Source organism: Dendrobates tinctorius, unplaced genomic scaffold, assembly GCF_039654945.1.
Source record: "Dendrobates tinctorius isolate UK_male_01 unplaced genomic scaffold, ASM3965494v1 ptg000143l, whole genome shotgun sequence".
NCBI classification, from domain to species: domain Eukaryota; kingdom Metazoa; phylum Chordata; class Amphibia; order Anura; family Dendrobatidae; genus Dendrobates; species Dendrobates tinctorius.
The window spans coordinates 44,832,722-44,851,297 of NW_027361810.1; the positions used below are offsets into that span (position 1 = coordinate 44,832,722).

The 18,576-nt window shown below is 42.3% G+C and overlaps 1 protein-coding gene across 2 annotated transcripts in view; it reads left to right on the forward strand.

Moving 5' to 3' along the window:
* The window catches only part of ITGA6 (integrin subunit alpha 6), a 74,825-nt gene that overhangs the window by 16,578 nt on the left and 39,671 nt on the right, over nt 1-18,576 (forward strand). The gene's annotated exons all lie outside the window — the stretch shown is intronic.

Consider the following 18,576-nt stretch of genomic DNA (forward strand, 5'->3'; position numbering starts at 1 on the left):
ACGAGTCTTGTCTTCATCGCTGGTGAATTGTTCTTTGATTTGTTGGTTTGGCCATAGCTAGTCTCCTATTGACTTCCCGTGTCTTCGCTGCATCGAAAGTGATCATCTATTGTAAATGCCCAGTTTGAATATACCCAGAACTGGTCAGATATCTCACCACTTTTGTGCTGTGGTCCACAAAATAGGGCTCTGATCCTTTACATCTTTTCATTAAGGGAAATGTTTGGTAATTGCAATTGTTTTAGTGCATTTTAGTCCATCTGATTAATGCTTGTTACCTACTTGATCTCAATATCAAGCCAGGTTCATGGTAAATGGTCTGTTAAAACAATGCATGAGTTTTCCGTGTTACATTTCCAGCCGATCAGCCTGCGGTTGTATTTAGTTACATTGGTATGAGCAATTTCATCTATTAGTATTCCTAAATTGCCACTTGACTGTGGTCCTTGGCATGTCAGCCAGTGAGAACTATTTGGGAAACCCATTTAAAAATTGCTGATTGTCATAAAGACCGTGTGCTTCAAAGATGCGATAGGGCTGTTACACAAGCCATCTGTGTTTTGCTTCTGGAATATAGAGACTTCGGCAGGGTTTGTAATCTGAGCTGATTTTTGGTTGTTCTATTGTATTGCAACAGCTGTTATATGGGAAAAAAAAACACCACAATGTTTAAAAACATTTTATTTTCTTCTTAAACATAGATTATAATTAGTTATGTGCGAACGTACTCGGACAAGGCGTGATCTGAGCATACTCGTGTGCAAACCGAGTGTCTTCAGCGAGCTCAAAATATGTTTGAGTTCCCGCGGCTGCATGTCTCACGGCTGTTCGATAGCTGCAACACATGCAGGGATTGCCTGTTTGTTTGCCAATCCCTGCATGTGTTGCGGCAGTTGAACAGCCAGCAAGACATGCAACCGCGGGGACTTGAACATATTTTTCGAGCACAGTGAAGGCGCTCAGCACCCCAGCATGTTCAGATAACACCTTACCCCAAGCATGTCCGCTAATCACTAATTATAGTCTACATTTCCAACATTACTTTGAGTTCACATCTGCATTGTCATTTCTCGCTTTCTGTTCCGTCACACTATCAGAAAATGACAAAGTTTCGGATAATTCACATGACGGACACCAACGGCGCTGGAATCCATCGTTGTGTTTTCGTTTTACTGAAAAAACTTCACACTGTAGGCAGAATGCAGGCTGCTATGATTGAGTTTGCCTGACAGATTTGTGGGGCAATGGCAAGAAAATTTACTTCTGAAAGTCCTGTCACTTTTTAAACAATTTTCCAAAAGTGGTTTATCTGAAAATAATACACACTGCTGTTCTGTAGTAACTATCATGTGGATATCATGTCTTCTGTTACAGAGACTGTTGTGGACAACTTTACTATTGATGTAGAATGTTATTATCTTCCTATAGGGAATCTGCCACTAAGTTTTTCTACCCCATATGAGAGCAATGTGTCACTTACTGAGCTGCTTTCTGCAGTTTTGATAAACTTACAGTTTTCTCTGCTGCAGATTTACCCGTTCACTGAATGCTGAGCTCTATATAACCCCGCCACCCACACAACAGCTTTCTGAATGATTCTATGATTCTATGATGCGCACAGGCAGAAAGCTGCCAGTCAGTGGTGGGGGCGGGGTTGGACTACCTGGCAGCCAATTTACTAGTCCTCTAATGATAATCTCCTGCTGATAAAACAATGATTTAACCAAAACTACAGCAATCAGCCCAGTAAGTGACACAGTGCTAGAATGTGGGACTCTGCACCTACAGTACATCATACTGCTCTCAAATTAGGTGTTAATAACCTGGTGACAGATTCCCTTTAAGGCTTTGATAAACAATAGACTAAAGGTACTGTCACACTTAGCGATGCACTAGCGATCCCGACCAGCGATATGACGCGGTCAGGATCGCTGTTGCATCACTAAGTGGTCGCTAGTGAGCTGCCACACAGGCAGATCTCACCAGCGACATAGCAGCGGTCGCTACTTACCTGTCAGACGAGGCGATGAAGACGTCCTCCCGCCCGCGTCCACGCGTCGCTCGTCGGCGCCACAGGAAGCTCAGCAAGAAGGTGACGACGAGAAACGACCCAGGACGTTCTCGCGCGATCAGCGATAACCAGCGGGGGAGCGGTCGGAGGTAAGTATCAGACATAGCGATATCGCTAGCAATATCGCTATAACGTCACAAAACCAGTGACGTTATAGCGATATTGCTAGCGATATCGCTTAGTGTGACAGGCCCTTAATCGGCTTGCAGTCATATGTGTTTGGGGGGTCTCCTAACTCTCTACTAACAAATGATGTCGGGTGAATGAAGGATCCAACATATTGGATTTGTTTGCTATAAGCCGAGGGATAGCTAATGTATATAGGGGAGTCATGGGAATATTTATCACCTCAACAAATGGTTGGCCAATGGCTATCTAGTGTGTATGGGGGGGCTTTAGTCCCATTTGGAGTTATTTCTTGATGTGTAGAGTTGAAGCTGAGCTACTGATCTCTGCTATGTGGATCCATTAGGATTTAACTAATATGGAAGCCGGAATCTGGATCAGACAATTTTAATAAATACATTGGATGGCTATGCATTTGTCTGGGCTTATCTTGTGCCAGGGATGTACCCATGAGAATGATTGGGCGCAGTCACTTTTAGTCAGGTTCCTCTCACCCTTGTTTGCTTATGTTGTGGTACCTGTGGTGAGAGACATTGGGTTTTCTGCAGCTGTTGCTTGAAGAAATACACTTTGTAACAGACAGAGAGGATATGGAAGGAAGTAGAAAATTACCGTAGATCATGGAGGTCAAAAGCGCATACAAACGTTATAAGTGAAAATTCACTGTATTGTTCAACTGCACTTCTCTAGATGCTCACGGCCAGTTTTAGAAGATGTGATAGTTCTGATGTCTTACATTAAAGTGGGGGTCAGCATGACAATAACCACTTTTAGGCCATGTAGGGTAAATGCTACATTTTTCTGCACAGGAAATCCGTTTCATTTATCAGTTCAAGCAAAGTGGAGGTGATTTTGTGAAACTCGTGTCCACTGTGCACTTAAACATGCTGTTCAACTTTTTATTTTGGTGCATTGTTCCCCCCCATAGATTTATATGGGAGGTGGGAGCCTGAAACAAACGCATGCAAAAACAGTGTGGTTTTAAAAAGCACAATTCTTTTTGGTAATAAAAACCCATAAAACAAAGTGCATCAAAAACGCAATAAGAGTAAATTGTGATTGCATATTTTGAGTGCAGGGTCTTATGGCATATTGATATTATGTACACAAAAGTTGTCTTATGACTATTTGGTAGCATGGGGAGGAACTGCTAGTAACAGATTTCATTATGAATAGTTTAGTACAACGAAAAATTTACAGTTAAACTTATTGAGAATACTATTTTTTTTTTAAGGAAACCACTCCCTTATCTGGATGATCAATTCGGTGAAATATTTTTATTTCCATTGTACTATGATTTATACTATCCTCTAGTAGAACGTTTTGAATGATAATCTCAAAGAATTTTGACTGTTCATGGTATTCAATTCATTTTCAATTTTTTTTTAGTGCATAGCATCGGCGATGCAATGCCCACAGAACGTGCCCACAGTGTGTCATTTGGTACAGTTAAAATAATCCAACTCCCATTTGTAGAATGGAGTACAATGATGCAGGTTGCATGTTTCTGCACGGACTGCGTATTCATGTGAATTGGGCCATTAACGACCGTGGGGTTCATAGTTTGTGTGTCTGTAATCCATTATTGACTGAGACAGTTCACGGAAATGCGGCGTTATGATAAAGGCCCTAGGGAGGGAGACGCAAATCAGGCTGTTTTTACAACTGCATTGGAGGATTTGTCACCTTTTTGTCAGACCTGTTCTTGCCTCCAAAATGCCAAGAGCCATGATGGAACCCTGACGTGACCCAATTATGAGGTATAGCAGACCCTCAAGTGGCGTTGGTATCGGTTGTACCACAAATGTGGCATTATGAATGCAATCCATACCACCAATATGAGAATAGTCTACGGCCAGAGAGGAGCTTGATCATTACCTTGTTTATGTAAATATAGACTTGAGATTGCTAAGATGACTTTGTGATGGGATAATTTGAAATACCTTTTGAAGCAAAGACAATCCTTGTTGCAGCATGGATCTTGGGGCGAGTAGAGTAGTCATTATGTCTTACTTTTGGTGGTTTACCAGGAGTCTTAACGGCACGTAGCATTCTCAGAAGAGGACTAAGTGTTCAGCAGATTTTTAAGATGATTGGGGCGTCAAAGTCTAAAATGATATGATAATGATATGGTTATACCTTCTATTGAATGTTTCCAGTCAAACCTCTGTATCAATGTGATCAATACATTCAGCTCTATAATGCAGTGGTGTAGGATTTGGCCTATACAGGGGACAGATGTAGCCAAGTTTATCTTAGAGATAACACCGCACTGGGACATCAGGCACAAAAAACTGTACTTTGACACCTAACATGACATCTGTCAATCACTTGTGCAATTTTAAGGTACAGTATCGTCATTGTTTGTCAAGCTTAAATGTGGCTACATCTGTACTTCAACAGGCATGCATAACACACTGAATATTATTTTTGTGCATCTTATTAGGTTTGTGCCAATTTAAAGTAAAAGTTATCCTACCTAAAATTCAGATTTTCCCGTCCACTCCTTGACTGGTGCTTATGTAAGGAGATGGACATACTTGCCACATTCCCCCTTGAAGAAACAAGTTCAATGGTATCTGATGTGATATGTGTTAAAGGTCTTAGTAATATTGATGTGTGTATTTTGACGATAGGGATAGCGAGGGTTAACGTTTAGGGCTAGCCCAGAGTGGGGGGCTGAATTGAAGGGAAACTGACAGTTTCCTGTTAGGAAGTCAGATAGGGCCTGGGGTGCATAGAAAGAGGATCTAAGGTCCATTGTGAGCGGTGCCACATTCTGGGGTGTCCCTAAAATGAGAGGAGATGAAGGAAAGGGATAGCGAGATCTGGAGCATAAGTGACCTGGAATAGGATGCCTAGCAGTAAAGTCCAGAGATTATATCTCTTGAAGGTAACACACAACACAAGTCAACACACCCAGCCATGTAGCGTGCCACGGTTTAAGAGACGAGTACCTCGCCCACGGCTACTGCACTGTAAAAAGTTTATTTTTGAATGGTATTCTCCTTTATTGAATTGTCCAACATCTGGTCCTGACAAACCAGCAACATTGGTTATAGGCAGCCTGTACAGGCATAGCGCCCTCACAGCACAAGTCAACACACCCAGCCATGTAGCGTGCCGAGGATTAAGAGACGGGTTCCTCACCAACGGCTACTGCTCCATGCCACGTTACACTTGCACTATACAGTAGTTATTTTTCCACACTGGGACCCGAGTTTGGGTTCAACCATCACTGTTCTTGACCTTCAGCATTACTAAGTTTGACACTGCATGATCTGGGCCTACTTATACTGTTGATCCCTCAATTTAAAATTTAGCTTCAATAGAAATTTCTGCGTCAGTATATTAGTGACTGATGCGGTAATTACCAGATAACGATAGAGTGCAGGATCAGTGTTGGCACACCACCAATCATTAGAGACTGGGTTTTGAGTGCGATCTCAGTGTTCAGGCGCTTGGCCCTCCCTCAGCTCTCCAGTACTAGGGAAGTAAATGAAAGTTTTATTCCAAATTCTTTTCTACCGTTGGCAAGTCTGGACTTTCCATCACTTATCTGTTACTTTCCCTGGGTTTGTAAATCACTCCTAGCAGTGAATGTGCAGTCCATACCTTGTTTTGATGTAACCGGACACCTCTGATGCCAAGACGACAACGGTGGTTTGTGCTCATTGTAGAGTCTGTGCTCCTCAAATATGAGGCTTAATGAAATCTTATCTTCTCGCTCCACTGGTGACAGGAAATACAGCATTGTGTCTCACTGTTTTTCAGGTTTTCATTTCTTGTATGAGTTCTTTTCTTTTCGAACATTACACTTTATATAAGACAAGCACGTCATAGACGATTCGTGCATGGAAACCAATTGTGCTACTATATTGTACAGGTGTGAACAAGATTTAAAAAGACATATCACAATAGCAGTTAACTATGTATGTGTTAATGGGTATATAGTGCCTAAATGCTACACAGCGGTATAATGAGACTCCACTCCGAATCCAATTTGCCCTGCTTCAAGCTGCACATGTAAAGACCCTCATACTCCATGTCTGTCAGCCGAACGATGGTTTGGGCAATCGTTCAGCTGGCAGGATTGTCGCCCATCTCTCTCAGCACATAGATTTACAGCTTGGTACTTCTATTGCATGCATTTTATCTTACGGTGGCACTCATCGGAAAGTCCACACTATTTTTTTTATATCAGTGCAATTTTTCATTTTTGTATGTCCAAAAATTTCAGCCATTTTGCTCGGGTGAGAGCGCAGCTCCTGTACAACTCTGGCATCAGTTTATCGCAGAGAGAACAAAAGGATTGGCAGTCCGAAATCGGACATGCCGGATCCATAACCCCCCAACAATCCATTGTCCAAGGCTCCCATACACATTAGTCTAATGTATAAGGGGGTCTCTAGGGTCAATTTCATAGTAAGCAAACTAAAGGTGCAATTACACAGCATGATGGAGGTGTTAAGCGATCAGCGGAATGCTTGCTGGTTGGTGGTCATTTAAGGCCATGTGCACACGATGCAGATTTGCAGCGGTTCCGCAGCAGATTTTACCACGCAGAAACGTTGCATATCCGCATTGTGATGTACAGTAACTTTAAAATGAATGTAAAAAAAAAACCGCTGTGCAGACACTGCGGATTTTTCCGCTCAGTTTTCCCGCGGTACAAAATCCGCAGCATGTTACTTCTTTTGTGCGGTTTTCCATCTCCCCTGTCACCAAATCCGCAGGGGGAAAACCGCACAAAAACCGCATGAAAACCGCAGGAAAAATGGAAGAAAACCGCAGGAAAAATGGAAGAAAACCGCAGGAAAAATGCAGGTCATTTGACCTGCGGTTTTCTTCCATTCTGCACGGAAAACTCCGCAGGGCTCAAAACTCCGTCTGCACTCAGCCTAAGGGTACGTGCACACGCTACTACTATTTGTATTGGAATAAAATTCATTTTTTGGATTATACTCTTAAGTTCTCTTGTGTTTAATCAGTTAAATAAGGGTTCTCCGTCCGAATTTACATTGTGGACTATTGTGTATATTGACTCTTGACACACCCTGTCTGATGAAGGGCCTCTTGACCTGAAATGTTGCATGTAATGCGTATGAATCACAAAAGCTGTGTTTTTGTTGGGTCTAGAATGAAAAAATCTATGGTTGAGTCAAACCTGTAAGACTCTGGAGTGCTGTTCTACCCTTTTCTACATATATGTTTACCCATAAGCCGACCTGGCTTCGGATGCACACTGTAATAGACCAATCAGCGTGCTTAGGATGCCATTGTTCTTGGCAGCACACTTACACAGGACGATCTTCTGCCGAGAGCGATGATCTTTTGTGCAGCACAAAAGATCATTTCAACCAACGAACAAGCATTTCAAGATGGTAGACAATTCCTTTTAGAATCACAATGTATATACAGTACACACATAAAAATGTATATATTCAATATAGTTATGATGGCAGGGGAGAGTCGGGCAGTCGCCATAGATAGTAACAAGTAAGCATGGAGACACCGGCACTAAACACTATGCATATCTTGATGGATCTATAGCGGGCTGGCAGTGTGTTAGCTTCACGGATGCAGGTGCAGCACATTAGACAGGCAATGTCATAAGGAATCAAATGAAGAATTGAAGAGGTGGCACTCTGCTTTCTGGTAAAAAAAAATCTTGTTTATTTTAATTACTCAAGATTAAAATTGTGGTGGCGGTTCTGTGGTGGATGACGGCCGTTTTGCATACTCCTTACGTTCCTCCTTACACTTCAATGGGACCAGGTGTCACCATTGTCCACCAGAGAACCATCTCCCTCCGCCTCCACAATTTTAATCTTGATGAATTAAAATAAACAAGATTTTTTTTTACTGGAAAGCAGAGAGCCACCTTTTCACTTCTTCGTTTGGGTCCCCATACACATTAGACTGCCAGTCAATTAGTCTAATATATCAGCACCTTAAGAAGATAACCTTTTATAACAATAACTACTATCTGCCAATTTGTAGTCATTTACTGCCTCTATGCCCCAATTGATAACATCTTCCTGGCTTGGCTACCAATGACATTGTTGGTCCCTGTCCCTTCCTAGCTGGAGCCAAGTTGTGTAAAAAGACCTGGGCTTATGGTGCACTTAAAGAAGCCCTCCTCCCATCAAAGTTTTTATCCTCTTAATATATTCCAATCATCATATTATATGGCACGTTGTACTTACAATTGCTCATTTTCCCTTTCTACCCAGTTAATTTTCTTTTCTCTTTGCACAATGTAGAAACAGGAAGTCTCTCTTCCCTGCATGAGTCATCACCCTCTTCAACTACTGACCCAGCTGCTCCCTCCTCTCCCTGCCAGGGACTTTTGCAGTGATGACTCATGCAGGGAAAATAGACATCCTGTTTCTACATAGAGCTTAGAAAGATTCATTCAGCAAGTCAGTTTTTAATCATGTGTTGTCATAGACCTAATGGAAAATAGAAGAATTAACTGAGTAGAAAGGCAAAATGAGCAATTGTAAGTACACAGTGCTATATAATATGATGACTGCAGTATATTAAGAGGATGCAAATGTTGATGGGAGGATGAGGAGAGCTTCTTTATTCTGCCACTGATACAAATGTATAAACATTTGCTGTTAGTCCCTGAACTTTTGAGTTGTTTTCTTATGATGTCTGGGAAACGGTATGATTTCTGAAATCTGGGACTCCATCCATACTAATACCAGGGTCCTCAAAGACCCCACTGTGAATGCGGACGTGGGTAGGTGATAAATGTTGTTTAAGGCAGGGGTCCCCAACTGCCGGTCCGCGGCCCAGCACCGGGCCGCTGCAGTGCCCTTGCCGGTCCGCGGACACAAGGGGAGCCAGGGGCGGTCAGTGGCGTAGCGGGGGCTGGGGCGGCGTGTGTAGCGGCGGCAGGGAGCGATCCAAGCAGCTCCGCTGCCTGCAAGAGGGAATAGCAGGAGCGGAGCTGCAAGGGCCCGTCCAGCTTCCTGCCCGCCGCCCGCGCTTCCTGTCTCTGACACAGAGAGGAGCGCGGCCGCTGCTGTGTCAGAGCGAGGAAGCGCGGGCGGCGGGCAGGTGAGAGGAGAGGTGGTGTCTGTGTGTGTGTGTACGTATAATATGTATGTGTGCGTATGTGTATGTGTGTGTGTGTATGTATGTGTGTATGTATGTGTATGTATGTATGTGTGTGTGATGTATGTGTGTGTGTGTATGTATGTGTGTGTGTGTATGTATGTATTTGTGTATGTGTGTGTGTGTGTGTGTGTGTGTATGTGTGTGTGTATGTATTGGTCTGTGTTTGTGTAGCCTGGCCCTGGAGGAGATGGGGACATGAGGAGAAGGCCATGAGGGAAGTGATGGAGAGACAGCAGTGATGGGGTGAAGGCAATGATGGGGAGAGGGGAGTGATGGGGTGAAGGCAATGATGGGGAGAGGGGAGTGATGGGCTGAAGGCAATGATGGGGAGAAGGGGGAGAAGGCAATGATGGGGAGAAGGGAGTGATGGGGTGAAGGCAATGATGGGGAGAAGGGAGTGATGGGGTGAAGGTAATGATGGGGAGAGGGGAGTGATGGGGAGAAGGGAGTGATGGGGTGAAGGAAATGATGGGGAGAGGGGAGTGATGGGCTGAAGGCAATGATGGGGAGAAGGGAGTGATGGGGTGAAGGCAATGATGGGGAGAGGGGAGTGATGGGCTGAAGGCAATGATGGGGAGAAGGGGGTGATGGAGCACTTATTCAAAACCTATGGTGAGTTGAGTCACATTATAAATGTTATTTAATTCTAAGTATGCACTGCTACACTACAACCGTGTCCATAGCCCCGCCCCCTTATGACCAAAGCCCCGCCCCTGCCACACCTCCATCCCCGCCCTGCCGGGCCATGGAAGAATGGTCTTGCTTGAAACCGGTCCCTGGTGCAAAAAAGGTTGGGGACCACTGGTTTAAGGAATAACCACTTTAAAATACATTAATATATTTCCAACATTCAACAAAACTACAGAAACACTCAAAAGTTTGTTAACAATAGGTAAAACAGGAACTGCATATTAATTTTGCAAAAATCTGAGGTTAGGTAACAGAGCTCTTATCTGTTATACTAAACGCCCACTTTTTTACAACCGTAGTAAGTAAAAAACACCAGAAAAAAGGCAGAGATGCTTACCTTCCCAGGCCTCCAAACAAATGCATTAGGATGCAGTGGACCTGATAAAAGATGGCAGCAACACAGGTGCAGCACTACCAATGAAACAACCACTATCAACCTACCAATTCATGGAGGCGGGTGATTGTTTGATATATTAGTGCACAAAAGATAATAATCTGTATGTGGCGTTATTGACATACAGGGGATGCAGAGCATCTGGCTTACAGCCTATTAGTGATGCCCATACTCTTAGATCAGGAGGGCTGCCCAGTGCTAACCAAAATGCATCCTGTGTGAACAGAGGCCACAGTTTACAGAGCTGTTATGAATGGGTCACTGAGGAGGATGGCAGGAAGAGGCTAAGCCACCAGAAAACCAGAGAGGTTGATAAATAGGCGGATTGCAGACCCCTGATCCTAGCATCACAACTAGCAGTAGCCGTGGAGCATTCCTACGATGCCCTAGACGCTTCGTCACAGCCAGAGAACTAACTAAGCCTAAAGCCAGAAAGGTAAAATCTAAACTGCCCCGGAGCAGATCCCAAAAGTAATAGACAGCCCCCAAACATATATTGTCGGTGAGACAAGAGGAGACACAAACACAGGCAGAAAACAGATTGAGCAAATGGTGGGCCCCAAGCTGTCTAGATAGGACAGGACAGAAAAGATACTGTCTGCAATCACGCACAAAACCATAAAAAAATCCAACACTTCTGATATACAAAAAGCCTGAGGCCACACGACCTCACCCCCGCTAGATCAGCACTCTGGCGTAAACTGGAAGCAAAGCAAAAGATACTAACATAACAGGGGACTGAACAAACTGACACAAGCTGTAACATATGGAGCAGGGCCCAGCGCTGCCCCCAGCAGGGAGTACATTGAACCCTAGCAACAAAGCTGCAAAAAAAGGCATAACCAGATTAGATGCAAAGGATTAGCAAAAGAATCACTTAACTGAACCATGTAGATCAGGCAGGGGACAAAAGAACTCCAAATGCACAAGGAGGAAAATCACCAGCAACCTCCAAGAGCAGCCAGCTCAATTATATGCTCCCAGTCAGTACTCCCAGGTTCCCAATAATTATCGTCGTCAGGTGGGGAACTTCCATCAACCTGGCCAACTCCACTACTCTCAGTAACCACCAGAGGGAGCAAAGGGAGCTTCGGCTCAGAAATCTGAGCAAGGGAATTCACAACAGAGAGCCATCTGGGCCCAACTGCACCCTGAAAAATAAAAAAAGTGCAAAAAAGACATCAATATATGTGAGGTATTAGTTGATATTATGGCCAAAATATGGAAGCTCGCAATCCACGTCAAGGGTCCCCACATTTGCAAGTCCTATCACTAAACATTAAAACAGAGCTCACCGACACAAAAAGAGGATTTAGAAATCCTTCAAAAATTTAAAAAAAAAACACCAGAAAGAGGCATAGATGCTTACCTGCCCAGGCCTCCAAACAAATACACTATCAGGGTGCAGTGGACCCAATTAAAGATGGCAACACAGGTGCAACAATACTGATGAAACAACCACTCTCAACCTACCAAGCCATGGAAGGAACCATAGTAAGTATATCAAGTTTGTTGCACACTAATAACAGATACGTATTCCCTTTTCTCAACATCAAAAAGTGGCCCTCTCTCTACTGAGCACAATTCTGTAATTTATGCAATTTTCTACTACAAAGAAAGCCTTATAAAGATGTTTATTCTCACTGATATATCACTAGTATTTAAGTAGCTTGTCCTGTTAGGAGAACATGTATCCCCTGGCCCCATAGAAGTGAATGAAGCACTTGTGATATATGCTCTCTTCAACGCCATACAAATGGAAGCATTAGACCCCTGTTCTCTGGTACAGGGGGATTTCTAGCAGTAGGACCCCCAGTGTTATTACATTTTTCACCTATCCTATGCATCTTGTGTTTTGTAGGATAAGCTCTTCAAGGATAGGTTCACAAGAGCATAAAACAAATAGTTCAGAGTTTTATCCAGAAATGTGGGATGATTTTTTTTCTCACTTGTCATCCGTGTGCAATCCGTTTTTTTATAGCAGCAGCTATTAATTTACAAGACCATTTACAGTCTCCTAAGTTACAGAACTGCAATGTATCTGTAAAAAACAGACGGTATACTGTGGCTCTGTATTACATCCAATTTTTTTCACGCACCCATAGACTTCAATAGGTGTGTCTGATCCAATTTATGGAAGAAACTAGTGCATGCTGTGATTTTTTTTTTTTTTCACACGCACTTTTTTTTTTTTCATGACCAATAATACGGTTGTATGAACGAGCCCTAACTGTATTGTAGCGAGTGCAGCACGGTGGCTCAGTGGATAGCACTGCAGCGCTGGGGTCCTGGGTTCAAATCCCACCGGCACCAAGGACAACATCTGGAAGGAGTTTGTATGTTCTCCCCGTGTTTGCATGGGTTTCCTCCGCTTTCCTCCCACACTCCAAAGACATACTGATAGGTATTTTAGATTGTGAACCCCATCAGGGACAGTGATGATAATGTGTGCAAACTGTAAAGCGCTGCGGAATATGTTAGCGATATATAAAGATTATTATTATTATAGTGAGTAGTTGGCACTAATAATACGTACACTGACCTGACATTTTTTTTACTTATATTTTAGAGATTAGCAATTTGACTTGCACTGCTCTCATCCAGTGTCCAATCCGGTGTCACAGCACAGCTGATCTTCTCGTTTTCACCTCACATCCTCAGTCCGGCATAGTGGTTTCCTCTAGTTCTATGTCCCAACTTTGCATGGCTTAGTAAGCACCCAGGTCTCCATGATGCCAGTCAGAAGATGTTATGGGCAGAAATGAAGACCGTCTTCCCTGCAGGACCAGGCCTCATGTGCAGGCATTGCAGGACCTTATGTTTCCATGGTTACGACCACTAGCAACTAGCTAACTGTCACTTCATCAGTGGACATAACCATGAATACCTAAGGTCTTGCAATGCCTGAACATTAGGAAAGAGACTTAACGAATCAGAAGAACTATACTACATTTCCAATTGGAGATATTTGCTACTATTATTTTTATTACACCTACTACATATTGGGATAGGATCATGGAGATGGGAATACCCCTTTAAGAACCTGCTTTAAAATACTGTATGTATAATGGAATTGTGGAGAAATGCCAGTTATTTGGAAAAGCTGTGCTCTGTTTCATCAGACCCATGACAGAATTGCGGTCTTTTTTCTCCATGTGTTTATTTTTTCTTTGTAGTTAATTGCATTTGCACGGACAGAAGCATTTATATGTGAAGGTCAAATTACCGCAGCAGATTGCAATTATTATTATTTCAGCAAAAGTTGTGATCTGTTATGGGCCGCCGCTTAACAATTCGATATGTTATGAAATGTTAAAAATTTTATTTCAGTTTTAGGATTTTTTGATTATGGCTACACTGCAAGTTCAGCCAAAAAATGTGCTAAAATATGGTTTCACCACAAAGAGGCGTGAAGTTAATAATAGGTAATGAATGTACGGTTTTACAGCAGTTTGTCAGTAGCCTCTAAGTTTTGGAGATAAAATTAATATTAACTGCAAAATTCTGCAGGCCAAAATCAAAAACTAAACCCTGCAGCACAGAACCCTTCACATTACTGGTGACAAGTGCCCAGAAGTGGAGACGGGTAAAATGCCAGGAGACTGGTTTGCTGCACTTACTGATAAGCCAGGCTTATGACTAAGCTTGAGTAGGGGACAAGTAGTGACACTGAGTGCAGGTGAGGCTTAGTTTGACACTGCCTCCCCTTCCCCATATGCTCCCGATCCATGTAGTACCTTGATAGATATCATATAGTATCATGTAAATTGCAAATGTGTAGTTACTGAAGGTTAGAGCATGTAAGGGTGTGTGCAGACACTGCGGATTTTGCTGTGGATCCGCAGCGTTTCTGGCCCTCAGAAGAATCTGCTGCGTCGTACAGTACCATTTTACTCTATGTAAAATGGAAACCGCAGTGCACATGCTGCGGAATTTTCTGCGCGGTTTTGCTGCGTTTTTAAATCCGCAGAAAGAAATAACATGTCAATTCTTTTCTGTGGATCCCGCTGCGGTTTACCATCTCCTCCATTGTAGAGGTGATAAACCGCAGGGCAAAACCGCAGCCTAATCCGCAGGTAAACCGCAGGTCTTTTGACCTGAAATTTACCTGCGGATTTTACAAAATCCGCGGGGAGAAATCCGCAGCACCTAAAAACTACGTGTGCACATACCCTAATGGTTTGTTCAGACCCAGCAGAATATTTTCTTCACTGCTTTTGGTATTTTGCAGCAAATACAAGGCACCAAAAAAAACATATATTTAATTTTTTTGTGGTGTATTTGTAAATCTGACCCAATATTAGTACCAATTTTGTTTCCACCTTCAGGCACACAAGAGAGAGGATGTTCATTGATTGCTGATAGTAAGTGCTTCAGCCTAAGGGGCCACGTCCAAAATTTATTGTTCAGTACCATCTGCCCTATGCAACAGTTATTCCAATACCACAAATGTAGAAGGAACAGATCGGACTATAATAACGTTAGTCAACAGTAGACAATATCTATCCATGTCACCAACTACTGGGCAACTAGTGTCACGACGATGTCACAACCCCCTGGAAGACCTGGAGTTAGACAGTCACAACGAGTAATGAATCGCAGGTCTTCTTTAGAGATGGTGTGATTTGTGTCCTATATTAAATGGATTTAGTTTCTTCTGGTGCTGAAGAGGTTAGCAACCCTTTCTATGCTGGTCAGAAACCTGCAGCTCCATTTCAGCTGCTTTTGATCTGGTCATTAACTCTTCCTGTATAAACTGGTCAGAACTTCTTGTCCCTGCCAGTGAAAGATTCATCTTCCTGTGCTGAGTGCTAAAGCTTAGTGGTTGGCATAGAGTTGTTGTAGAGGCGTTCTGTAGTTTGCTGAAGTACATTTGTTTATCTCCTTGTCCCCTTTTCCCATTTAGTTTATTCCTCCCGGTCTATATCCTCCTCACTATTGTTGGTTAGTGCTTTTGTATAATAGATGTTTTCTGTTATCCCTGTTTTGCCCTTGTGTCTTGTTTAAATTACATTTCTGTCCCATTCATCATGGGATGGGGAGTGGACAGATTAGGGTTTAACAGGAGCATAGTAAGGTCAGAGACTTGGTCCTCTCTACCTTCAAGAGTACCCCCTGGTCAGGGATAGTTAGTGTTCCACGCACAGTTTGAGACCTCCCTTCCTTACTGAAGACCTTCACAGCGTGACAACTAGAGTGACAACTAGAGTCTTGAAATATGGGTGAATCTCTTACATCTCTTTTATTCAACAGGGCATTAGAGCTGGGGGAGGACATGTCATTGATCCAACCTCACAAGGGCCCAAGAGGTATGCTGGAATCACTTCCACATCTAAAGCAGGTGGAATTGTGCATTATGATCAGCTATTGGACTACAAAGGGCCCATATTGTTCTTGTACAGGGGCTTTCTTTTGTTTGTGTCCACCCCTGCATCAGAGTATTATTTTTTATAATCCTCTAGCCATGATAGTTTTAGTTTTGGAAGGAGAGTACTCCTTCTTATGCATGCATACCCCAATAAATGCTTATTTGCCGCATTAAAGTGAAATCTTTCAGCACCAGAAGACTAACATTTCTTGTACTTTGAATTTATGAAATCATGATCTTAGTAAAACTCATGATTAGGCATGAGTGGATCCGTGGAAGTTCGGTTTCGTATGGTCTGTCCGAACTTTGGTTCAAGGGAATTGCATAAAAATCAACAAGAACCAGAAATTTGGAGCTGGAAAATCTCTCTTCTCTCTTATTCCCAAACTGTAAAATGGACTTCTAGGAGAAGGTTGGAGTTCAGAGTGCAAACCCTGAACTTTACAGTTCGGATTCGCTCATTTCTACTCATAATACATTACTTATATTTACATAATTGAATAGACACACATCCTAGCATGCAGACATATTCATCCTTCTGTACATTAGCAAAACAAGTCCTGACAAAATTTACAAATGAAAACCTTCAGGAATGTATCATACTTCTATAATTTGACATGCAATGATCACTCTCCGATTTGACTCGAAACGATCAGTTTTTACGTGGGTTTATAATTATCTGCTCATATCTGTGTTTTGAAATTCAGCGCTTCTGTTCTGGAAATGGAATTAATGCGGAAATTGGATGTGTTTGGTAATAGTTTAAACAACACTAGAAGGATCCAGTGGACTCTAATGGGGTCAATCGGGTTTCCATTATGGTGCCTATAATTTTACAGAAATAAAATAATTAAAATGGCATACATACTCATGACCGCGTATCTTCCTTAGGAACAAAAAGATTGGCTATGTAAGAATCCAACAACTCAATTTATCTTTCCCCTGTATATCTGCTCTTGGGAGAAAGTCGGGCCGACTTAACATAGTAGACACTTAGCGGTAGATGTAACTTTAGTTTTTCTCTGTGGCTTTGAAACGACATGTTCTGAGAGAGGAGAAGAATTGTAAGGTGGTGGAAAAAGACCAAAATATACCGCTTTTGCACTATAGCTAATATACTTATACATCTTCCTAAGGAGTGGTTGTGATTTTAATCTGAACCAACAGGTTCTCTTTAAAAGAATATTCTCCTTTTCACAGATAGTGTTTGTAAAACAACAAGCAATTTTTAATTTTACTGTTTATTCAAAATTGCAGCTGTTTGTGTGATATTAACAATTTTATTTTGTTTACAGTTTGTTGCCTAAGAGACTGACCATTGAAGCTGACTAGCTTATAAGCATTGTACTAAAGCTGGCCAGGATTATGAGCTCTCTGGTGATCCTGGTCAGTTTCAAGGCAGGCGCTTACAAGCTGAATAGAAAAGAGCTTGTAAGCACTGAACATGTTTTTCCACCGCTGCTACACAGCTATCTAAGTGTAAAAACAAAAAAAGTGTTAATATTTCAGGAATGGCTGCAAATATTAATAAATAGAAAACTGCCAAAGGGCTTGTTTTTTAAAGCACGATCTGAAAATATCCATTTATGTCTGTGGGTCTATGTGTACTTTTGTGTGTGTTATTTTAACTTAGCTTAATTTAATGATTGCGTTTCCGCTCAGATCTAAAAGTTTCAGCCCTTTCCAGCTGTAAATAAATCCTCATCATAGGTGTCATTGCCAAGTCTGAGCTACTGAGAGGCTTATTGTATGAGTCTTAGATTGAATTACTTCAGATCCGCTGCTCTGACCTTCTCATTAATAAACTTTGTACAGCCATAATGTAATGACAATGAATATTTGTCGAAATCTTTCCGCGTTGTAACAATCTTACAGTTATTGTCCAATAACAAAAGAAAACATGTCCTTTTTTTGTATTAATTATACATATATAAAAGGTCATGGCAATCACATATTTATTTAAAGGGGTTGTCTGATCTTAGAAAATAAGTCTGTAGTCAAAATTTTCCTGTATTCCTCTTTCAGGTGGCCAGCACTTGACCACATCTTTGTGATTTGTCTTTTCTAGCTTTCCTCAATTCTCTCCTATTAGGAGAAGCCGGATGAGACTAGTTTGTACAAAAACAGTTACAATTTACTTTCAACTGTATCGGCATCCTGAATGCAGATACAGTTAAACTTGCGATGAAGGAAGGGGGAGTGGCGGTGGCGGTGCTCATGGGACCCATAGCAGCCGCTGTGGCCTGCCGCCATTGGTGGTACGCCACTGGCCAGTAGATGGAAGGAAGTAGCATTGGCACTGGGAAAGATATGCTTCATCAGAGTTCAGCCCATTATATACAATGGTCGTCTACTTAGCCTCCTGGAGAACTCACCAAAGATGAAGTAGCCCAAATCTATCCTAATGCCTGTTTTGAGTTTGTGTATTTTGCTAGACCATTGAAATACCAAGTGATAGTGATTTTACAGGGGTGTAATTATTAGATGCAGGGGCTTCATTTGTACGTGGGCCCTGGAGCCTAAGTAGGCGTATAAGGTCAAGGTCCTTTGTTCTATATCAGAAGACCAATGATCGTTATGGGTTCCATCTGAGATTTTGCATTGGGACCCACAAGCTTCAACTTACACCCCTAATGATTTGCAATAGTTCAAACAAGAAATTGTTAGTGTCTAGATGACTGTTTTACCCAAGTGAGCAAGATGAATACAAATGCATGATCTAGTCTGTATGTCAGTAATCCCCATTTTAACATGCAGAAACACTACCGCTACCTTTTCACCATCAATGAAGCTTGG